General features: G+C 34.3%; 1 non-coding gene across 1 annotated transcript; it reads left to right on the forward strand.

Moving 5' to 3' along the window:
• Positions 1-23169: 23169 nt before the first annotated feature.
• LOC111720090 lies at positions 23170-23336 on the forward strand. Its single transcript, XR_002769947.1, has one exon. It is a non-coding gene; the product is annotated as a U1 spliceosomal RNA (small nuclear RNA).
• The last annotated feature ends 2942 nt before the right edge of the window (positions 23337-26278 follow it).

The following is a 26278-nucleotide window of genomic DNA, read 5'->3' on the forward strand; positions in this document are numbered from 1 at the left end:
CCTAGAGAAAAGGCCTGTTCCAAAGCCAAGCAATTTTGAAAATTAAAAACATATTTTATTAATAGTTTAAATACAGGAAGAACACAACAGCCTTTCCTGATGATGTAATTGAAACTGATGATTTGAATTAAGAATATGCTAACATCTGGTACTACAAAAAAAAATAACTAAAAAGATTCTTTGGTGAATTAGAATTGGAAAAGGATAATCTCTGTAGTAACATTCATAATTTTTATGTTTTTCAGATAATAGAAGTCTATTGCTCCAAACTAAACCTGTATAAATTCTAAATTTTGTGAGTATCAGGGTTTCAAATGAGAAATTACATTCAAGCTTATGAGGAATTGCAATTATGTAAAAGAATTCTCCTTATGTATTCATAGTCATGGGACACAGACAGGAAATCTCTCTCCTTGACATTCTATCAGCATGTTTTTGACAGCTCAGAATCAAAGCAAATATGCATCTTACCACCATGATAGTACTAACTTCAGGGAAGAGGCATGTGGGAAAAAGCACAATAGGCAAGAACTTGGACATGAGGTTAAATTGAGACAGAACTTTAAATGGCTAATTAAATAATATGTTGCCACTAGGCCATTGTCAGGTTTAAAGGGAGCTAAATTGCATTGTAGCAAATTGAAATGTTTACCTGAACATGTTGGTTTTTTTTTAAAGGAAATTAAAAATATATCCAAATTTTTTTTTGTTTAATATTTTTAAGAGGGGACCAGGCAGAGAATTCTCAAAAAAAAAAAAAAAAAAAAAAAAAAAAAAAAAAAAGGAAAAAGACAGCTTAATAATAGCTCCCTTTGTTCCAAAATTAGCAAAGGAAAAAGGTGGGAACAAGCAAGTTGCATAATTATTAGAAACAGGACAGTTTGTTTTCAGACATGAAAATTGCAGAAAATGAGTGCCCAGAATATAGAGAAGGGATTTCAGATTATCATCAAAAATATAGAATATGGAATTTTGCAGGACAACTCTGTGCCTTCAGTCAGGAAGACTTATCTTCCTGAGTTCAAATGTGAACTCAGGTACTGCATGTATAATTCTGGACAAATTACTTAACTCCCTGTGCCTTAATTTCCCCATTTAAAAAATGAGTTGGAGAAGGAAATGGCAAACCACTCTAGTACTTTTGGCAAGAAAACCCCAAATAAGGTTATAGAGAGTAGGACATAACAGAAAAAAACAAACAAACAAAAACAATAACACCATTACAATAGCAACAGCAGCAACAGTAGCAACAACAATAACAGCAAACACCACCAGTGGTAAAATGTGTGTGTGTGTGTGTGTGTGTAAAACTTCTAGCAGTATTGTGGCAATGAATTAGAAAGGAATTTTGGAAAGGAATTTTAAGGAAAGCTTCCACAATTTTCAAAGACTTCTAGGCAATATATCTCTTGCCCTAGTAGGACACAGAGTATTGAATTTGGTTCTGGGCATACCATTTTAGAAAGGATGTTGATAAATTGAAGAGCATTCAGAATAGAGCAAACCACATGGTGAGAGAGCTTGGGTGCTATGGGAGGACTATTTGAAAGAACTGGGGTGCATTTTTTCTGGTGAAGAAAAATCCCAGAGGACAACTTGATAGTAGGTATTAGAAAGGTTAACAAATGGAAGATGGATAGATTACATTAATTTTACTCCGTCCCAGAAGTAAAAGCTGGGAACAATGGATTGCAAAGAGGCAAAATAAGGTTTGATATAAAGGAAAACTTTCTCATAATTCAAATTATCTCAAAGAGGAATAAATTATCTCAGAAGGTAGTAAGTTTCCTCTCACAGAAAGCTATCAAGTTTGAGATACTATTACTTGTCTGTATGTTGTAAAAATGATTCTTGTTCAGTTATGAACTGAACTGAAATTCTTCTGAGTAATTTTAAGATAGTATGGCACAAGCATTTGGTACAACTTTTATTCACCCCTCAAAATAGATCACACAAGATCTTCAAGCCCAGCTCAGATTTGCCTATCTTTCCAAGGACCCGTGTAAACATAAAAACCTGCAAAGGCAATGACTTTGGATTGGATTTAGGGTTAACAAACATTTAATATTTAATGTACTTTGAGAATTATATGAATTTAAACCCTTTTAAGATCTTTTTCACTGCTATGTCCATGACTAAAGAAAAAAGAAGGGATCTACATAGTACCAAAATGCATTGTGTATGTGTCTTTGTTTCAGAACTTGTCTTTGAGTATTTTTCTAAAGAAAATGTACACATACCCTTGGGGTGAAAATCCTCTATTGCAGAAGGTTCTTTTCCTTCTCCCCTATCCTTTCTCAGTTATCTTTCCTTCCTCTTGCTCTTTTTTTGTCCCAGTTATTGTACTCCTATTCATGTTCAGATATCCTTAGACATCTGTGAATCCAAGATCCCCTGAAAGGATATAGTTTTTAACTCATCAGTGTCTGCTACTTATCTCTTTCATTTGTTATGCTTCCCATTGAAAATCTCCTGAATCTCCAGGGAATTCTCCTGGTCCAACCTTGTCTCCTAGAGAATCAAACCTTGTTGGGTGATTCCTGATCAGAAAAAAGTTATGTTTTGCCAGAGAAGTCCCCAACTAGAAAGACCCATCACAATAATACCAAAAGGGAAAGGAAGTGTCCAATAATTGTAGAAAAGTACTATCAGTTTCAAGTGTAAATACAATTTCTATATTTCAATTAATCAGAAATTATTCAGGAAGCATTTTGACTTTGGAAAAGTCCTTTTGTCTATGGAGAATGTTTTAGCAAAAGTTCTCTACACCCAATGTTATCAAACAGGCTGATTTTCTCTCCAATTAGGCTTCTCCATTGCTGAAATAGAAATCCAATTAGGTTTTGCCCTCCAGGAAATAAAGGAATCAAGAAGTAACCAGTTTCCATCAAGACACATTTCTGTTCTAATTTGTTGCTAAATATGTGTGAGGTAGAATTCAATACTGGGGGAAGTAAGGGGAAAACAGATGCTTTTATGAATGAGAGAACTGGAATTTCTGGGCCCATGCTGCTCTGAGAAGTTCATAGGTTAGCTAAGAGAATCAGGACTACAAATACTTGCTAATCAATTCAAATGTGTGCATATAGGCATTATTGTATTTAAATGGACATATTTTCTAATGGATTGAAGTCCACATAATAATATTAAAAAAAGAAACATTAGTCTTTGTTCAATGTGACTATGAGCAATGTGACTTGGAACTAATATTTAACTATTAAGAACCTTAGCTTTTCCATTTCAAAAATAGGGATGAGAACAATATTATCATAGAATTGTGAAAATCAAATGAGAAAATGTCTCTATGTGATCCTATAAGCCATGATATATTACAAAAATAGGCTATTATTGTTATTACTATTATTAGTATTATTACTGGTTAGCAGGATTATCCCCTTCCTCAAGTTCTGGTTATTCAGTAATATGTAGTTTTAGTTTTCTTGTTGCATAAACACTGAGAGCATCAGTGAAAACAAATGAGCGTGAAAAAGGGGGTAAGTTCCCCTAACAAATGAGATAGAAGAAGAACTGATGCTTTCTATTAAGAGATTTGTGGAATATGATAAAAATAGAGGAAGTGAGAACAGAAGCAGATTTTTAAACTGGGATTCTAGGGCTTTTTTCATGCTACCTGACTTTTCATCATCTGTGATAATTCTGGGGTACTTTCAAAGTGCTGTGGTGTTTATAGCACAGCATAGAATTATGTGCTTCCTGTCCTTGCTGAATTTACTTTTTCAAAATATTTGGTTGAGTGCTTACTGTGTGCTTTCAGAGCAAAGAAAATTGTTTTGAATTCTAGGGAATTACTTGCTGAATCATAGCTCAGTTACTTGGGATGCCAGAAATATGTCATAATGTTATTTCAGTGTAAAGGAAAGGAAATGGAGAAATTAGATCATCAACAGAGTATGAGAATTTTGGAATGTGAGGGTGAGTGTATGTTTTGTTTGTTTCCCAGATTCACCAATATAGGCCATTAGAGCCTGGGGGACTATGCATAGGTGACACCATGTTCATGAAAATTGGCATTGAAAAGGTTCTCTGGAAAAGCAGAGGCGTCTTGCTTCATATAAGTTGTTCAATGATCCTTTACTTCAAGTTTCTCTCGAGTGTAATTAGAAAAGGAGACATTTTTCTGTATTTTAAAAGTCCTCAGTGCTTCTGATTAAATAATTGTTAATTAATTAATTAATTCAGATTGGCAAATGTTAAGCAGCAGGCTGAAAACACTTTACAATCACACCTCATGCTAGCCAGCTCAAGGGCCCCACAGATGCCAAAATGCCTTTTTTTTTCCTGCTGTTTTGGTATTTATTTGTTAAATATGAGCTTTTTTGGAGATGTTTACACATATATGATGAGCACATATCAAAACATTCCTGTCTGATGTCTTTGAATGCTTGAAGAAAATCTTTCTTTTCATTTTCCTTGTAAATTATATTTAATTATAATGGTGTAAATTAGTGATGGCTTATAAACTATGTAGACCAAAGTCTTGTTTGAATGAACTAATGATTACAACACCTGAAGGCAGAATCAGTTCCATATGGTATTATTAAAGTACTTGTAGAAATAATGCTAATAATTGACAGTTATATAGTACTTTATGGTTTATCAAGTACTTTCCATTTATTATCCCATTTGAGCCTCACAATAGCCTGAAGACACAGATAGAACAGGTAATATTATCTATTTGTAGATGAATAAAATGATGTTCAGAGAAGTTAATTAGCCTATGGTCAGATGACTAATAATTGTTAAAAATGTGATTTTGAGCTTTCTTTATTCATATTCTAGTACTCTAGATTCTTCATCAGGTTTCACTGACATATAAATTAGAAATTCATGAATTTGGGGGGGGGTAGTTTTATAGGAAAAACGTCAATTTCTTAGAACAAGGCATGAAATAACAATATGCTTCAACAGATCTTTCATTTTCTCTTAAAGCTTAAAACATTCCATTATTTTGAATTTATAGTTGGATTCCAACCAAAATGCAGTGTCACCAGAGTTGGGAGAATAAAGGACTATAGAAAACATGGCCTAAAGATAGTATACACATACTATGTTTATTTCTCTCCCATGCTGATTCTGTGATAACAGGTGCTAAAAGAACTTAAGGAAGTTAGATAGCAGGAAAAGGGCTTGCAGATCTTTGATCAGGTCCTCCTAATAAGGAAAAATATAGTGAAAAAGAACTGCAATTGTCTTTATCTTTGGTTCTGTAAAGTAAGTCTTTCCTCCATTTTATCATCATTGTGATGATTAGAAACATTCATAGGTGTCTATGTTAGTACAGGATCATATTTGGTAATATTCTAGAACCATGCAGCATATATAGTCAAATTCAAGATGTAAGTGACAAGTTATGGTGAATTTAGCCTTGAGCTTCTTGTCTGAATTGTACCAGGCTTGGTTCACTCCTATTCCCCATCTTGTCATTCTACCCCACCAAGAAGATATTTGTAATATTGTGACAAGCATTGGGCAGTTAATATGATAACTATAGTAATGAAATTATGCACATTTGTCACAGCCCTAAATTTCAGCATTCACTAATCTACCAAAGACTCATAGGAGATTGGTTCAGGAAAAGAACTTAGAAATCTTTTAGTCCAATTAAATATTTTTCATATGAGGAAATTCTAAGAGAAGAAAGGAGTTTCTTATGGTCATGTAGTGAGTAGAAAAGACAGGATGAGTCCAAGATCTCCAGAATTTTAATTTTAATCCTTTTCCATTATATTATACTGTATCATTCATATTACAAACCAATAAAATCATATGTCACAAAAAATGTGATGTGGTCTTTTTTTTTTTGCTAAAAAACTAAAGGGATACACAAAGTCATCCATCAAAGTAATCAAAAGCATCAAAAAGTCCCCCTATGTGTAGAAGCAGCTAGATTCAAAGTTTCCATGACATAACATACTTTAGAGCACCAGGGAAATAACCAATTTTTTTTTCTAATTAGTCTTCTCAAGTAGAAAGAAATCTTACTCTCCATATGCCTCCTTTTCTTTTCTGACTGTTTTTTCTACAATACAACTGGGAGAGGGGAGTATATGACTCTTTGATCCTCTCAGGAAACTTGTTTATACTTTGGAATATGCAATCTGATTAACCGTCTCATTATTTTGGTTTGCCCAACTCTGATGTTAATAGTGCCTATAAAATTACACAGTCCTTTTATTATCTGACTTTTCTGTGAAACTTACAAGTTGACTTATGGCTATAAACTCATTGAAATCTTTGCTTAAAGGGCAAAATACACTCACACACACACAAAAAAAAAAAAAGAGAGAGAGAGAGAGAGAGAGAGAGAGAGAGAGAGAGAGAGAGAAAGAGAAAGAGATCATAAATTATACTCCAGAAGGTTAAATTTATAATTTTAGAAACATTATTTAGAGCATGGTTGGGCATGTGTTATCATTAGTTATCACATTATAGTTACAAATAAGAAAGTATATAGGATAGCATAATAAGGTCTATAATGCAAACAACATTGGCTAGTGAATGCAGATGCATAACATCAGGGCAAAGCCTGTGTTTGTAAATAACTTTTAAGAGAAAGGAGTAAGTAAAGAGGAATTTGCATCTTTCAATACATTCTAAAACATGTTCATTTTCACAGAAATTAAACACACATTGGAGGGGGGTAAAGGCAGCTGAAGTAAGATAGAGCATATTCCAATGTGCTTTCCATCAACCTAATTATGATCATTATAATCATAGCAGTTATTTATAGAGTTTTTAAATTTTGAAAAGTATTTTGTGTAACATTAAGTCAGTTGAGCTGTACAGCTACTATGTGAGGTAGATGTTGGTCCTATCATTTTCCCCATTTTTGTAGATGATAAGACTGAGGTTCAGAGAGCTTACATGAAATTTGTCTATGGTTACATGGTCTGTAAATATTAGAGGCAGGATTTCATCTCAGTTTTTCCTCTCTTAAGTCCAACACTCAATGTATGAGACAGTTAGAGTTGAATAAAGTGCTTCAATGAATTTTTTTTTCATTTCACTCCAAAATTAATATGCAGAAATTAGGGAAAGGAAAGAAAAGAAGATAAAAATTAAAATAAAATAAAAAGGACTTCATTTTGGCTTAAGGAGAATAAGTCCAAGGTTTGTCCAAATCATCCTTTACCTAGAAAATAGATTTTTCCTTCTTAATAAATCAACAGAAACAAGAAACAGTAATGCTTTTTTCCTTTAAAAAAATGGTTTCTGATTATCATTATCATTATATTTATTTACTCTATACTTATATGCTGCTTGTATATTTTAATTAATTATTAGTGATCAATATTATAGATTATCATATAAGGAGACATTTCTTGCCATAACCTGTAAGTCAAGATTGAAGCAATTAGGTGGAATAGTAGATAGAGTACTGAATCTGGAGACAGGAAGACCTAAATTCAAATCTGCCCTCAGAAACTTTCTACTTGTATAGCCTTAGGCAAATCATTTAATTTAAACTCAGTTTTTTCATCTGTAAAGTGGGGATTATAGTAAGATTTACCTCTTAGGCTTGTAATGATCAAACTAAATTTTTTTCAGCACTTAGCACAGTGCCTGACACATAGTAGGTGCGTTATAAATGCTAATTATTGGGGCAGCTAGGTGGTACAGTGGATAGAGCACCAGCCCTGAAGTCAGGAGAACCTGAGTTCAAATTTGACCTCAAATACTTAGCACTTCCTAGCTGTGTGACCCTGGTCAAGTCACCTAATCTTAACTGCCTCAGTAAAAAAATAAAAAGTTAACTATTATTAAGATACTGATAAACAGAACATAATTTTGAGAAGGGGGAAAAAAGCAATAACACATATTTAAAAATAGTGTTGATAAGGAGTCTTAGGAATGATTTTATAGTTGGGGAAGCATAGGTCCATAGAGATATTCCCCATTTGGAAGGTCTTTATGACCAAAGAAAAACTAGAGATCATTACTGATCACAAAATAGAAAATTTCGATTACACCAAACTGAAAAGTTTTTGTACAAACAAAACTAATGGAGACAAGATTTGAAGGGAAGCAATAAACTGGGAAAATATTTTTACAGTCAAAGGTTCTGATAAAGGCCTCATTTCCAAAATATATAGAGAATTAACTCTAATTTATAAAAAATCAAGCCATTCTCCAATTGAAAAATGGTCAAAGGATATGAACCGACAATTCTCAGATGAAGAAATTGAAACTATTTCTAGTCATATGAAAAGATACTCCAAGTCATTATTAATCAGAGAAATGCAAATTAAGACAACTCTAAGATACCACTACACACCTGTCAGATTGGCTAAGATGACAGGAAAAAATAATGATGATTGTTGGAGGGGATGCGGGAAAACTGGGACATTGATGCATTGTTGGTGGAGTTGTGAACGAATCCAACCATTTTGGAGAGTAGTTTGGAACTATGCTCAAAAAGTTATCAAACTGTGCATACCCTTTGATCCAGCAGTGTTACTACTGGGATTATATCCCAAAGAGATTATAAAGAAGGGAAAGGGACCTGTATGTGCACGAATGTTTGTGGCAGCCCTTTTTGTAGTGGCTAGAAACTGGAAACTGAATGGATGTCCATCAGTTGGAGAATGGCTGAATAAATTGTGGTATATGAAAATTATGGAATATTACTGTTCTGTAAGAAATGACCAACAGGATGATTTCAGAAAGGCCTGGAGAGACTTACACGAACTGATGCTGAGTGAAATGAGCAGGACCAGGAGATCATTATATACTTCAACAACAATACTAGATGATGACCAGTTCTGATGGATCAGGCCATCCTCAGCAACGAGATCAACCAAATCATTTCTAATGGAGCAGTAATGAACTGAACTAGCTATGCCCAGAAAAAGAACTCTGGGAGATGACTAAACCATTACATTGAATTCCCAATCCCTATATTTATGCACACCTGCATTTTTGATTTCCTTCACAAGCTAATTGTACAATATTTCAGAGTCTGATTCTTTTTGTAAAGCAAAATGTTTTGGTCATGTATACTTATTGTGTATCTAATTTATATTTTAATATATTTAACATCTACTGGTCATCCTGCCATCTAGAGGAGGGGTGGGGGAGTAAGAGGTGAAAAATTGGAACAAGAGGTTTGGCAATTGTTAATGCTGTAAAGTTACCCATGCATATATCCTGTAAATAAAAGGCTATTTAAAAAAAAAAAAAAGAGATATTCCCCATTTGTAGAGATAGTTATGCACAGAACTAGGAGTAGGATCAGAGCTTTTTTCTCCCAATCCACTGCAGGGCAAGGCTTAAAAACAGATAAAATTGGAAATCATTTGCATGCTTTATTTTCAGATAAGGGAAGGAAATAAAAAAATATCCTCCTTTCCACCATTCCCACTACCCAAACTCTTTTATCATCTTCTGTTGATATTTGCATTTTTAACTGGAAGTTTTACCTAGCTAATACATTAGCAAGAAATAATTCAAATATTCATCTGGGAGAAAGTAGGGTCCTAAAGATCACTTTTGATGAGGAATCAGAATCAGTCTAGAAATGGCATCCCCATTCCACTTGGAGAAGTTATGTATGAAGGTCCATGAGACACCATTTGGAACTTGGCAGTAGAAGGAGATGGGAGGGAACATGGAAAGGGGGGTATCAAAAGAGGGTAAGAAAGTATCAAAAGGAGAAGATTAGTATGGGATTGTATTTTTTAAACCTAGTTTTGACTAGTTTTGGAAACTATTGAAAGGAAGTCATATGAGTTGATTGTTTATCTATATGAAAGGCAACACAATATAATAAAATATGGATTTGTCAAGGAAACTTGTGATCAAATTTAGCCTCTGAAATTCCCAACTCTTTACACGTGGATCAGCCAATTAGCTTCACAGCCTCAGTTTCCTCATTGTAAAATTTACAAAAATCCTTGCAAGTACAGTTTTCATGATATTATGGCAAGACTCAAATGACAAAATGTAGATAAAGCATTTGGCTAAACGTAAAGCCTTCTGGAAATGTTAGCCAGGAATCAGAATCAAATCTAAGTCAACATTCTTGTCTGTGGTTGAACTAAAATATTTTCCCATCTCATTTTTAGGATCTAAATGCCTCTCCCCATACTCCATCTCCATTTCTTCTCTTAGTCTGTGAAAGAGAATAAGGTGAACAGAATTATTCAATCCACTTCTACATATTTTGTTGCCCAAATCATTGCTAACCAAATATTTTCTACAAACCACTCCTTTTGGGGACACCTGTTCTTCACAGTAATGTTATCTTTCCAAATGCAAACAAATGCATTTTGTGGTAATAAACAGAAACATATGGTTTGTAAGGAGTAGTGGTTCAACGTGAGAACCTTTTCTCCTTATGTCCCTTTTGTTGCACATTTGTTTCCTTCCTAATTTCTTATCACTCATTTCTAATAGAGTTTTTTTTTTTTAAACAAAAACCTTCCTGTTGGTTTTTAGTTTCCTATATATAAGCAATTTATTATAAAGTGTATGTGGAGGGAAGGGAGACAAAGCAGGTAGTCATAGATCCCCTAGTACTGAACAGTTTTGACTTGCCTGCCTCCTGAAAGATTCTCCTGAATCCTCTAATTGGGTCAGTCTGATTTGTGATTAATATGATAATGCAGCATGGAGCAAACAAATCTATTACTCCTTGAAAAGAGTATACTCAATTATAATAACCACATCCCAGATGGACCAGTATATTTGTCCTTCACAGGTACCATGTGTGGAAGGCAGAAAGAAAAAAAGGACTGATGAGAATAATGAAGTCACTCTTTCCACTTCCCATTTGTAGTAATGTAATGTTAAGCCATTTCATTAACATTTCCTTGTTCCTGCATATCTCACCATACTCCTGTCTATCATACTCTGATAGAGACCTACTCGTTCAAATATCTTCTCTCCCTACAAATCCTCTGTGCTAAGAAATGTACTGGGAAATGAAGTCACACACACACAAAAATGAAATAATTTTCAGTCTTATAGAGCATTATTCAATGAAATAAACTAATGAAATTTGCTTATGTATAAACATGTGCATGTGTATTTCTTATATGTATTTTCATGTATATACACCTATATGTATTTTTCTTACATATATTTTCACATATATAATACATATCTTATATCTTTCTAAATATCTAAATATTTTTCACACATATACCTATGCACATTATATTCTTAGATATATTTTATACAAAAACATATACATGCATATATACAATGAAAACAAATTGAATTCAGGGAATCATTAATTATGAGAAAATCCTGAAAAACCTCATGTGAGGGGATGGTACATGAGCTGATATCAGAATAAATTTCTTCCTAAAAGAGGAGTTTTTACTTTTTTATTTTTATTTTATTTTATTTTAATAGCTTTTTATTTACAAATTATATGCATGGGCAATTTTACAGCATTGACAATTGCCAAACCTTTTGTTTCAATTTTTCCCCTCCTTCCCCCCACCTCCCAGATGGCAGGATGACCAATACATGTTAAATATGTTAAAGTATAAATTAAACATAATATAAGTATACATGCCCTAACAATTATTTTGCTATACAAAAAGAATTGGACTTTGAAAAAGTGTACTACTAGCCTGTGAAGGAAATAAAAAATGCAGGCGGACAAAAATATAGGGATTGGGAATTCTATGTAATGGTTCTTAAGTCATCTCCAAGAGTTCTTTTGCTGGGTGTAGCTGGTTCAATTCATTACTGCTCTATTGGAACTGATTTTGTTCATCTCATTGCTGGAGATGGCTACGTCCATCAGAATTGATCATCATATAGTATTGTTGTTGAAGTATATAATGATCTCCTGGTCCTGCTCATTTCACTCAGCATCAGTTCATGTAAGTCTCTCCAGGCCTTTCTGCAATCATCCTGATGGTCATTTCTTAATGAACAATAATATTCCATAATATTCATATACCAAAATTTATTCATCAATTCTCCAATTGATGGGCATCCACTCAGTTTCCAGTTTTTGACCACTACAAAGAGGGCTGACACAAACATTCGTGCACATACAGGTCCCTTTCCCTTCTTTAAGCTCTCTTTGGGATATAAGCCCAGTAGAAACACTGCTGGATCAAAGGGTATGTGCAGTTTGATAACTTTTCACAATTCCACCAACAATGTATTAGTGTCCCTGTTTTCCCGCATCCCTTCCAACATTCTGCTTATCTTTCCCTGTTATTCTAGCCAATCTGACATGTGTGTAGTGGTATCTCAGATTTGTCTTAATTTGCATTTCTTTGATTAATAATGACTTGGAACATCTTTTCATATGGCTAGAAATAGTTTCAACTTCTTTGTCTGAGAATTGTCTGTTCATATCCTTTGACCATTTATCGATTGGAAAATGGCTTGATTTCTTATAAATTAGAGTCAATTCTCTCTATATTTTGGAAATGAGGCCTTTATCAGAACCTTTGACTATAAAAATGTTTTCCCAGTTTATTGCTTCCCTTCTAATCTTGTCTGCATTAGTTTTGTTTTCAAAAACTTTTCAATTTGATATAATCAAAATTTTCTATTTTGTGATCAATAATGATCTCTAGTTCTTCTTTGGTCACAAATTTCTTCCTATTCCACAGGTCTGAGAGGTAAACTATCCTATGCTCTTCCAATTTATTTATAATCTCATTCTTTATGAACCCATTTTGACCTTATCTTGGTGTACGGTGTTAAGTGTGGGTCAATGCCTAGTTTCTGCCATACTAATTTCCAATTTTCCCAGCAACTTTTGTCAAATATTAAGTTCTTATCCCAAAAACTGAGGTCCTAAAAGAGGAGTTTTTAAATGGAGACACATCATAATTCTTTTATAGTACAGATAGAGAATGTGCAGGACCAAGTTTCAATTCTCTCTCTCTTATTGTCATTTATTGGATAGCCTTGGATAAAACAGTTACACTTTTCTCTATTTGATTTATAAGATGATTATGGATTCTTGAAAGATTGGATCCATTTGGGTTTTTGAAGAAGGAAGAACAGAAGGCAACCAGATAAGGGAGAATTGCCCTGAGCCTTCCTCATTGCTATGTATCTACCAAGGATGGAAAGTCAATACAGAACCTGGGGAATAGACTTATGTAGTAGGCATGGGATGAATGGAAGATTGCTATCAGTGAGAGATTGATAGGAACATATGATAACAACTCTCTGGAGGACAGAAGCAAGTCATGAGGGTAAAGCTAGACTTTGCTTCTTTTTGCTGCACCCATTTTTTTCTCCTTAGCAAAGATATTACTTTATTCTCTCTCTCTCTCTCTCTCTCTCTCTCTCTCTCTCTCTCTCTCTCTCCCTGCCTTTCCCTCCCCTTCCTCTTTCCTCCTCTTTTTCTTTCCTTCCCTCCCTTCTCCATCTCTGTGTTTCTCTTCCTTTCTCTTTCTCCTATTTCCTTCTCCCCTGTGTCTCCTCTTCTCTGTCCCTTTCATGCACTCTCTTCTCAGTCATTTCACACTGTTCTCCTTTGCCCCTGATTTCATTTCCTTTCCCATTCTCTAGAACTTTCTTATAACAGTCCTGTATCCCACACATCTTCCACTTCTCTCTCCAAATGATCCTTTCTTATCCTTTTATTAACCTTCTTATTCCTCAGTGCTGCAGTCCTAAATTCAGATAATTCCTGTAGATTAATTGACACAATGCATCATACTCATGTTTGCTTTTCTGCCACAAATTTTTTGGGAAGAAGAATTGATAATCTCTCGATAGTCCTAAGTATTAGCAGTGATTTTTCAGACCTAACATGGCAGAAGTCATTTCCAAAATCTGACTCTGTTCAAAACAAGGCTATACACACTTGGGAACCTCATCCCCTCAGGGAGGTTTATGGCTTGAATAGTGGGAATCTAGAAATGGGAACACATGCAAAGTGAATGGCCTTGAGTTGAGTTTTACCCTAGTGGTTTTTAACCTGCGGCATATTTTCTCCACCCTTAGGACAAATCCTGAGCCTTTTTCTAGAGCCAGAGAGATGTGTGCAGATCTAGGGAAACTGTAATGGCTTCTTATACTGAAGGTATTGTTACAACACTCTTGAATCGCAAACACAGACACACAAACACACACACATTTCCTTCTCTCTGTGATTAGACTTTCTTAAATTATCTTACTAATTATCTTATTCCTTGCACAGACTTTGCTTCATGAATGAAATTTTTTTTGATCATCTTAGGGAGGGATTGACTTTATTACTTTGGAAAAAGAATAGTACTTTATAACTCTTTTTTTTGTAAAGACTATTTTTCTACTATGGTTATTTATGTATTTGTCTTACCTATTAAATTGTAAAGTCCCTATAGCCCAAAGAACAGGATCCATATTTTATTCATTCTTGTTTTCCCAACAGGCTTAGTATAATATTCTCCTTCACATAATATTTTATAAATGTTTGTTGAATAAAAATAGCTGACTTTATATAGGATTTAAGGTATATAGAAAACTTCATATTCATTAACTATTTTAATCTTTACAACCTATCTATGCTTGTATAGTATCAGAATATGGGTTAGTATATATCAGCATATAGTATCAGAATATATTTTATATCAACACATAAGCATGTTGTGATTCACTAGGAGTGAGAATATAGGTTAATTTAATTTGAAGGATCTTTTTAAATTTTTCATGGAATTTTTTTAACCTCTTTCATTTTAGTAACTGATGATGATAAATGAACTGCAATTATCTTATGGTGGCCTTTTTGCATATGCTTATGATCAACACTATACTATTAGATGACATATAATGTTTCCTGTTGCTTTTGGACACACGATAAAAATAACTCAGGCAATTCTTTTCTTTGCCACTCCAAGGAGTACCTCTGAATCATCTTTTCATTTAACTGGAACTTTCTTTTTTCTCCTGAATCCATCAAGAATACCAAGACTGATATAATTCTCCTCCTACCCTCCCCATTCATCTCTCCTTTCCCTTTCCTTCTTTTCCCTCCCCTTCCTTTCCTCTACTTTTTTCTTTTTCCTTTCCTTTTTCCTCTCATCTCCTCTCCTCTCCTCTCTTTTCCTCCTTCCTTCCTTCCTTCCTTCCTTCCTTCTTTCCTTCCTTCCTTCCTTCCCCCTCCTTCCTATTTCTTGTTTGTCAAAGACAAAGAATTCAACATAAGTGGTCATTCTATCAAAATGGCTTTCTTTGTATTTGTCTAGGCTAGTTCTTGATGATCAGACTTAGACTTGGGCGGGGAGGGGGGGTCGTTCTCAGACATGCCTACATTGTAGCATCTTCCAGAACTTACAGAGTGCTTCACTGGTCCAAAGTCACTCCCACACCATTAGGAAGCATCAGAGTAGGATTTTATAGATGATGATGATAATGATGATCATTATGACAATAGCGACGATGATGATGGTAATGATTGGCAAAGACAAGTTTTATCACAATATCCCTTAGGGGAAGGGAGGAACAGGTATTTGTCATAAACCATGTTCCAATAATGGTTGACTCATTGCTTTTCTATTCTACTTTTGGTCAGTTCTATTTGTTGAAAACCTTTCCTTATATGCAGCTGAAAGCAGTCTCTTTTGCAACTTCCACCCATTGTTCCTATTTCTGTCTCTGGAGCCAAATAAAACATGTTTAATGCCTCAAAGACATTTTTTCAAATGCTTCAAGAAGGTTATTATAGCTCTCCCTCCCTGCCTCCTTACCTGTCTTCTCCAGGGTAACTATCTTTAGTTCCTCCATCCCAAACTTGGATGGCATGATTTCAAGTCTCTATTGCATTTTGGGAACCTTCCTTCAGGCATCCACTACATTGTCAATGACTTTCCTTATAATGAACAGAAATGAAAATAGTTCTATGGCTTAATCCTACACTTTCTGAATCCCATTTCATGTTCTTCTGCCAAATTTCAATGTTTCTTTAAAGACAGACTTTTTTTGAAATTTGGAAATAGGGTACATTTCATTTTTCCCTATAAGAACTTTTAAAAGATCACACAAACAAACATAAACCAGGAATTTCTGGCTAAAAACTCAATTTAAAAATGCCTTGTCTAGTGTTATAATTAGAACCTGACTATTCATTCCTTCCACTCTGAGTAGAGAATTCAGTTGAATGCTATTTATTTTTCTTACCTGATTGGCAAATACAGAAGTTTGTGCATTTAGCCACTGTTTATCTGTAGAGCTAAAAACAGGATATACCACTAGGTCAGACGTTCCTCTGAACTGACAACTCTTTTGCAATAAACAGACCTCAGTAAAATCATTTCAAATAACTACCCTTCTCCTGCCCTTTCATTTGGGTGGGAAATCATATTGGAAATTATCTTTAAAGAATTTGATGCCCATTTTTAGGCTTTGAAGACCTGAGGTGTTTTTTTTTTTTTAATAAGTTTGAACATCTTGATTTTGTCTTCAAACTCTGGACTGAACTCCTATGTTAGGGTGTGTGTGTGTGTATGTGTGTGTGTGTGTGTGTGTGTGTGTTTAAAAAAACAAGCAACAACAACAACAACAACAAAACTAAAGCCATCTTGGATAGAGTTTTAAAAAGAAATCTTCCTCATTCTTGCATTTAAATGAATCTGTCTAAGAGGTGATATTGAGACAGATACATAGCATGGTAATAACATGCCCCATGATACTACATTTAGAAAGATCAATCACTATGAGTTTTTATTTGGACTAGAAAAAGTCACCAAATGCCAAGCTGTGGGCAAAATTCATTTTTGTACTGTGCATTTCTGAACACTGGTATAAATCTGAACACTGTGTCTAGGAAAAAGCTGCCTCACTTCAATTATAATCAATTATTATTCACTCATTCTTCAAATTATCTATAAAATAGAATCTGCATTCCCCCTCCCATTATAACTCTAGATTTTCAAAAGCATTATTGTTCAATGAACTAAGTAGTGCTGGGAATGGGGATGAATTCTGATTTGGGAACACAGGGTATATTTATGAAATGTAAAAATGTATTTATTCCTTCACATAATTAACTAAAAAGCTATATTTCTTAAAATGTAATATTTATTCTCCATAAATGTGGATTTCCTATATAGTGATCATTGAGTTTCATATTGGAATGACTTTGTGATGGTGGTTTCAATTCTTAAAAAGAGACAAATATGGAGAGTCCTGGACTTATCAACATGTAACATTCCCAAAGCAATGTTTTTTGGAACTCTAAATGCATTTTCTGGAAGGGAAAAATGTAATAAATGGTGAGTAAACTTGATACCACTATTAGACTGGTACCCAAAGAGATAAAATTACAAAGAAAAAAAAATGACCCAATATGCACATATAAATAATTATAGCAGCACTTTTAGCAATAGCAATGAACTAGAAATAAAAGTGGTACTCTTCAATTGAGGAATAACTGAACAAATTATGGTATATTGAATGTGATGTAAAAAGATTGTGTTGTAAGAAATAATGAAAGGAATAATTTAAATGAAACCAGTGACTATTTGCATGAACCAATGCAAAGTGAAATGAAAATAACTAGAAGAATTTATGCATAATAACAACAGTAAAAATAAATTCCTTTGAAAGAGTTACAAATTTCGTTCAACACAAAGATTGATGATGATTCCAGAGGACCAATATAACATGCAGTCTTTCTCCAGATAGAGTGCCAATAGACTCAGGATACAGAATGAGACACTTGTTTGTCATTCAAGAAGAAAGATAGCTGAGTTTTGAAAATTTCATTCAAGAATTGGAATGGATTGGTATGGATTTTTTTTTTACCACAGTCAGCCTTGAATATTGTTCATATTTAGGTCTTTGATGAACACAAATAATGAATCCTGGGAAGTGGTCATATTACTTGAATTCTTTCTGCAAATTTCCATTATGGTGAAACAAATTGCTTAATATTGTGTAATTATAACTTCAAATGTTGCTAGTATTGCTTAGTTGTCCGGTCCAACTCTTCATGATCCCGTAGACTATAGCACACTAATACTGTTTCTAGCAAAGATACTTGAATGGTTTGCCATTTCTTTCTCTCATGGATAAATGCAAACTGGATTAAGTGACTTGCCTAGCATCACACAGCTAAGTGTCTGAGATCAGATTTAAATTGAAATACTACTGACTCCAGACCTAGCACATTATCTACTGAGTCACCAAACTGCCTTTGTGAATTCAAATATATACATACTATTAGTTACAATATTCATTATTAGTCCTAATTAGGACTAATATGTATTATATATATATATATATATATATATATATATTTCTGTTTCAAAGACCTTATATATATAATTTTATAAAAAGCTATAGAAATTAGCTACCATCTATTAGAAATGAATTTTTTATTATTTAATAGAGAAAAATATTATAATCTTAGGATTCCAACATGTTTCCTTCTGTTTTAGGTAGGTTTGCTAAGGAAAAATAATAAACAATTGCCAACTGATCAGAGGCAGTTCTGATCTCTCTGTTACTGGGAAGGAGGACCTCACAGACTACAGTAGTGACTCTTATGGTCTAGAGTGTAGTGCGGGATGGAATTTGGAACCTCAGAGAAAGGGAAATTTCTAGAGAAGAGAAGTTTGTGATAGAGGTAAAGAAATTGAATCAGACCACTGTGAGAATTAAAATGTAATAGAGGTTATAGGGATAAGAAGGGGGAACAAAATGGTGAATGAGGTATGTGAGAATCGGAAGGAGGGTGATGTTAACCGTTCTTCCTACCTCTGCTCAATCCTTTCCCACCACCAAATATGGAGAAAAACAGTGACAGGGATATTGCAGAAGAGTGCTTGGCAGAATCAGGAGCTAGGAGGAAAAGGACAATGAAACATAGCATAAAAAAGAGAAATGAAGATAAAGTATTATTAGAAATTCATTTTTAGACGATTGGAGTGAGAAGGAAAATGGAATGATTAGAAAGTAAGTAGAAGAAGTAGGAAAACACTCTATTAGGGAATCCACAGAAAGAAAACATACTAAGAAGTAGGGATGATCATATTAGCAACTGCTACAGAGGACAAAGAGAAATAGAAAACCTCCCAAAATATCAATGCCTTTTGGAACAGGGAGATTATCAGTAAGTAGCAAAAGTAATTTCAACAGTAATTAAAAAATGAGGCAGATTGTGAGCAACTAAGGGATGAAAGCATGATGTCAAAATGGAGGCAGCAGGAGTGGACAAGAGCCTCTAGAAATTTAGCAGGAGAGGATAGACGGATGGTGGAACTGTGATTAGATAGAGTGGTAAAGTTGAAAGAAAGAGATTTTAGTATTGTTTCAGTCTGCATATATTTGAAGGAAGGGGGAAAGGAAACAATTGAGAAGGAGAGCTTGAAGACGAAAAAGTACATGGGACAATTGAAGAAACAAAATCCCATTGGTAATATGGAGGGATGATACCTTGTTCCCTTTTGGAGTGATTCTTGAACATCCTAAAGCTCTGAAACCATTCTTTACAACTTTCCTGAAGACCTTCCCTCCACTCTAGCTACTTAACATTCTATTTATTTATCAATCCATGTGTTTACATATATAGCAAGCGTATGTACACACATATATACACATGTATCTATACATACACATGGCATATAAGTAATATACACACACACACACACACACACACATCTCCCTTTACCATGTGGCTATCTAAGAAGCTTCACTAATATATGCTGAGTTGTTATAAGGGGTCAAACATGATTTAAATACTTCCAAAAAAAATTAAATCCAAAGAAAAGGCTTGTGAACATCCCAGATACCAGGAAGGAATGGGGGCTTAGGTGGCACTCTCTCCTTAGCCAATCTCCAATCTTACCAGCTGCCTATTCCATATATACTTGATCATATGGACAGTATTTGTTATTTTTTATTGTCACAAAGCTGGGAGATAAGCAATAATGGCTGGAGTAGAACCAGAATGTTACGCTTCGCTGTGCTTGAAGTCCACAATGCTCATGCTTCTCTATATGTCAAGTTGGGCTCAATAATAGTGTTTTGTGGATAGCTTTTTTCTTCAAAGGACTCATGAATCCTCAGGATCCCATAAATATTATTTGTCATCATATTTATACTTTCTCTGTCTCTCTCCCTCTCTATCTCTTTCTGTCTCTACTTAGAAGAATTAAGGTGCAGGCTATTCTATGGACCTGGTGATTTTAAACATCTTTTCTGAAGTCTGTCTTTGACAAATATATCAAGAAACATATGGCTGCACTGTCTGGACAGATGGCTGGTAGGGTCTACGTAGTCTCTGTTGTTGATGAAGTTGCTTCAGTGCGAAGAACCTCTCTAAAGCATCTTCATTATTTGTGATAAAGAATTTAGAAAATGCTTAGTATTTCTGTTGTCCAGGATCAAAACCAACTGAGATTATTAGAGTTAAGTATCAAATAGATAACCTCAAATTTTTAAGGATATTTCAGTCTTATAAAAGGAAGCACATCATCTGGAAGCTACACTTTTATAATAATTACTCTTACCATGGAGATGCTAATTTCAGTTCTTTGTACCTTTTAAAAGTATAAGTGCTGTCAGTGACTTTAAACTTTTGTACCCTAGGACAAAGCTCCAGTCATTCCTCCCCAGTTACATTTCTGATTTAATATGTTACATAAATAATAATAGCTAACATTTATAGATTGCCTTAAGTTTTGCAAAATGATATATATATATATATGTATATATACATATGATTTCATTTGATTACCTATTATTATTTATGAACCTAAGCTCTCTTAGGTGGACTTCACCAAATGGGGTTCCTGCTGCTTGAACTAAACACACTGTTTCAAATATGCTTAGCATATTGAGCGTAAATAATGTCTTGAATGCAACACAATGTCAATCCCAATATTAGATGGCTTTACATAAATTCAGCTCAAATGGAGCAAGGCCAAATCCCACCAAATGGACCTTTTTATCTTCTCAAGCCATGCAATAAAGACTAAGTGGGGGTGGGGGTGAGTTTCATGCCTTGTGTACAAGACATAACCCTCTATAAGCATAATATACTTCACCATATCCACTTTGACTTTACTTGTCTGTTCTTATCTACTTAAGAGTAAAGCCTAAAGTAAACAACCATCAAGAGATACCAGCTGTTCCAAGAGTCCCTATTGGGGCCAAGGAGCTGTGTAATCACAGCTATATATATGGCCATAGGGGAATTATTTATGTTCTATGGCACAGTATGTTTCTGCTACATAAAAAATTAGTAACAAAATCCATCTATAACAATCTTAAAAAATAGCATGAGTTCATAGAGGGTTCAGTTACTGGGTGCTAACACATTTATGACTTAGAAATAGATAATCTGTGGATTAAAGTGGATCAGTGAGAAGGACAAAATGTAAAGTCTTGTTCTTAGATGTTTTAACTGTAATAAAATGGGGCACTAGCCAACATCAAATCCAGTGGGCAGCAAGCAGTATGTGCCAGGCACTATGCTAAGCACTGGAGGATACAAAATAGTCTTTGCATTTAGGGGATTTATTTTCATGGGGGAGATAATATACAAGTAACTGTGCACAAACTAACTATATACAGCATAAATTAGAAATAATCAACAGAAAAGGGCACAGATATTAAGGGGAATTAGAAAAGCTTTCCTATAGAAGATGGAATTTTAGCCAGGACTTGGAGGCAGATAGGAGGAGAGAGAGAATTCCAGGTGCAGGGGGACAGTCAGAAAAAAATATTCAGGATTGGGAGATGAAATACTTTGTTTGAAAAACAGCAAGAGTTTAGGTATCATTGCATTATGAAGTATGTTGAAGGCAAAAAAGAATATAAGAAGAATGGAATGCTAAGAGGTAGCCAGGGTATGAAGCCCTTTGTATACCAAACCAATAATGAATTATAAAATTAGTTCTGAATTTTAGGAAAAGCCATTTGACAGCTGAATGAAGGATTGGATCAAACTTGAAGAGATTTGAAAAGGGAGGACTAAACAGCAGATTATTGTAATAATCTAGGTGTGAGGTGGTGAGAATCACCATCACTGATGGCAGTGTCAGAAGAAAAAATTGGTAAGACATGAAAATGGACAAAATATTAGAATAAGTTACTTAGGTGGTGAATCTAAATAGCTAGAAGGATGATGATATCCTTCATGATAATAGGAAAAGTTAGGAAGGAGGGAGAGTTTGATGGAAAAGATATTGAGTTCTGTTTGAGACATGTTTGATTTAAGCTATGTATTGGACATTCACTTTGAGATGTCCAAAAGGCAGTTGGAGTTGTGAACTTGAGGTAAATGGAGAGTTTAGGAAAGAATAGGTAGATCTGAGAATCATCAGTATAGATATGATAATTAATTCCATGGGAGGTGATGACATTGCCAAATGAAATAGTATAGAAGGAAAAGAGAAGGGGATCTAGACCAGAGTCCTGTGAGATGCCTACAGTTAGCACATGTGATATGGATGAGAATCTAGCAAAAGAAAACGGTTGTTCAGAATCTCTCATATAATAAATTTCTATATATTATCACTTTTTCTCAAATTTTCTCCTTTTTCTAACTTCTAACTCCTCTTGCTCCTTTAGCCTTTCCTTAAAGATAAACTACCATTTCCAGTTATTTAGCTATTTTTATTCCACTCCTGAATGTTTTCCAGATTCTTAAATTTCTGCCTTTATCAGTAATGAGTTTCTGCTTACTATGTACATAAATCTGGCAACAAGTCAGATTCCACAGAGAAAATTTGATACCTGCCCTATAGGTAACCTCTAAGGTTCCCTAAAACTTATGATCTTATGATCTTAAAATTCTTGTGGACTAATTATAGACAACGCAGAAACGTAATGATAACCTACATCTTATAAAGGAAAAGATGTGCATAAAGTTGTTGGAAATATTTTGTATTCTTGCCATGCTCACGCTGCCTTTTGATTCTGACATTTTTCATTTAACCAAATATCATCAACCAATTTATTCTTAAAATAATATAATTATCATGATATTTTTAAAAAAATAATTCAAAGAGAGGGTTTAAATTATAATTATGGAAAGGTATCCAGGATTGGGAGATGGATTTTTGAGGCTTATCTCATTCTAAAGCTAAAACTCATAGATAGAAACCAGAAACCAGGAGAAAAAAATGAGGTCACAATAAACAATCATTCCAATCTGTGGTCAAAATTAAGAGTTGTGAAACTAGGAGAGTAAAGTTCATGTCCTGAGGAAGATGTTAGAAGCTGAAATAGGTAATTACCTGGAAGGAGAGAGACTGTGATCAGAAAAGCAGTTTTACCAAGGTGAAGCTCAGCCATTTTATAATGGTTATGCTGACCCCTGCAATTTCTCCACCTGAAAGAAATTGACTGCACAATTTGTGGGGATAGTGGAGAGTGTGTGTGTGTGTGTGTGTGTGTGTGTGTGTGTGACTACATTAAAGCAAGAAAAAAGAAAAGAAAAGGAATAAAGAGGAGGAGAAGGAAGAGGAAAAGGAGGAGGAAGAAACAATGAAAATAGATTTGTATATCTGTGTGCATTTGTGTGTGTGTCTGTATTTGTTTGTATATGATAAAGTGGAATGTGAACTAGGGAGGGTTTCTTCTCAAATAGAAATAATTACAGCATCAGTACAATGAAACAACTCAGAAGATTATTGTTGAGGCTACAATGCTTCTTTATTCCTTGTTTCCTTTGGGGGATGACTCTGGACTTTGGAGTGAAGTCAGCCAAGAAAGAGGCAGGTGTTCTCTGATTAAGATTTTGTATTTGCCCTGTGAGGTCAAAATAGTTAGAGAAGAACCTGGATACAATCAAATATGCGACATGATTCTATTACATTCAGGTGAACTAAAACATAGCTATGGTATAATGGACTGCCCTGAGGCAGACCACCCATACTTTAGGTTCATTCTGAGAATGAAATGAGATACTTGTAGGTCATTCAAAAGTTAAATGTAGATTTTATATATGTAGGAGATATGGATGGATGGATAGATAGATGATAGATAGATAGATAGATAGATAGATAAAGAATCCTGAACAAGGATATTGCAGCACTTAGCCCACATAGATGTGTTCCCCAATCTCTCCATACAAAAATAGGTCTGGTCAACAAGACCAAGTATAGTGACTGGTGGTTTTGTGATGTTTGCAAGTATTCATGTGTTTTGAGCCTTTTTAATGCCTTGGTTGACCAGAAAGCCACATCAACTGGAAAAAAAAAATACTAGGAAGATATCATGGAGACATGATTTGAGTTTTTACCTGCTCCCCATCCCTCCCCACTGCATACCACACTAACCAGGACGTGGGGATAGCTCTTTGTCTTTTAAACAAAGAACTAAACTAACCAATATTGGTTCAACAGAGAGCACTGAAAGATAGTGATCATACCATTTTTGTTCAAGTGGTATCTCTGACACATACTGGTTGAGTATTTGGCAAGTCATTTAATTTACCATTTCTCTAGAAACTCCCTAAGAAAGTAAATTTCAGAAAAAGTAGTAATCTTTATTAGTTGAGGAAATTTCCTTAGATGGAAGTTCTTTATACTAGTGAAATCCCTTACACAAGATTATATAAAAAGGGAGTACCTGAGATAAGATTTGAATCCAGATTCTTCAGCTACAGAGGAAGCCCACCTTTCATTTTGCCACACCCACAATTTCATCATTTACTTTGTTATTATGATGTAATAACTTCTCTTTCTGAAGTCACTGCCTCTTGGATAGACATTTTGAACCCAAAGGGTCTCATGTCCTTTACCTTTGCATGGATTCATTAATTTTAATTTATTTCACTATTTATTTATGGAACATCTGTTATTTGCCTGACACTCTGCTTGGTTCCCACTCCAAAGTTTTGGACTAAATGATCTCTATGGTTCTTTCAATGCCTAATTCAATAATCTTAAGTGTTTTAATATTTCTAAAACACAGATTTAATATGTCTACCCCTTCACCCCTTCCTATTTAATGAACTCCAATGGCTCCCTATCACCTCCAAAATTAAATTTTCAAAGCCTTTTGTTACCTTGTTTCTTTTGTCTTTTTAGTCTTCCCATGCCTTCCTACCTTTTGCATACTTTACAGTCCATTGACACCAGAGTCCTTGCTCTTTCTCAGAAATGATTATTCCACTTCCCTACAGGAATTTTCACTGACTATTCTCAAGCCTAGAATACTCTCCCTCATCTTTACCTCTTTGTTTCCTGCAAGTCTCAAGTAAAATCATGTTTTACATAAAATACCTTTCCTGACCTGTCTAATCCTTACCTTTTACTGATTATCTCCAATTTATCCTACATATATATGTATATATACATATATAATATTTATTCAGGTGTTTTCATGTGGACTTCCTCATTAGACTGTGAGATCCTTGAAAGCAGCTGGTATTTTTGCTTTTCTTTGTATAAATAATGATTAGTAGGTGTTTAATAAATGCTTATTGATTGACTAACTTTGGGACTAGCTATAGGTAACACAGATCAACTTAAAGAGAATATCAAATGTAAAAGAAAAAATATTATTGGTTTTGCTGAGAATATCTCATATTTTTGTTTTTTCCCCCCATGGAATTCAAATCTGTTCATCTTTCCTGTTTATCCCAAAGCTTTTAGGTCCTATTATTTAAATAAAAATATAAGTATTGACAATAATTTAAAATTCAAAAACAATCTATTGACTAATCACAATTATATAAACCCCACTCAAAAAACCAAATGATTCTGTCTGACCTGACCATTTATTATGGTTAAATTATGAATCCTAAACAGAAAAAGCAAAAAAGAAGTCCTGGCCTATGACTATAGTCATGGAGGATTGCTCATCTTTTCATGTTTTTGTTTGCTTCTCTGCAATTTCCTTTGCACCTCAATAGTCACAAGGTGTTATCAGAATGCCACCTGAAATGGATTCAGTGACTCTTTTTGAATCTGCCAGTGACTTGCACTTCTATCACTAACCCAATCTCTTTAGATTATTCCTTTGTAGAAAGGATTTATATTTGGAAGATAGGAACAGGCACATTTTTGACTACACAAACATGGGTTTTTATGTTTTTTTACTGAGGAAAATTATCCTCCCTTTCTCATCCAGTGTAGAAAATATTGCTTGAAAACATATTTATTTTATTTTCTAGATCAAATAAATGTGATTTTCATTTCTATGATCTCACAACACTCAGAACTTTCTGTGCTATGTTTTCCTTTTTATCCAGTGGTTTCTTGAAGGCCATCTCACAAGTGTCTTTTTTCCCTCACACCTGGTAAACTAATTGGCCAGAGGTGATGTCATCAAAAATTCATAGGAGATAATTAGCAGATGAAATAGCCTTATCCTTGAGGTATAGATCATT

This window comes from Sarcophilus harrisii, chromosome 3 (assembly GCF_902635505.1).
Source record: "Sarcophilus harrisii chromosome 3, mSarHar1.11, whole genome shotgun sequence".
Taxonomy (NCBI): Eukaryota; Metazoa; Chordata; class Mammalia; order Dasyuromorphia; family Dasyuridae; genus Sarcophilus; species Sarcophilus harrisii.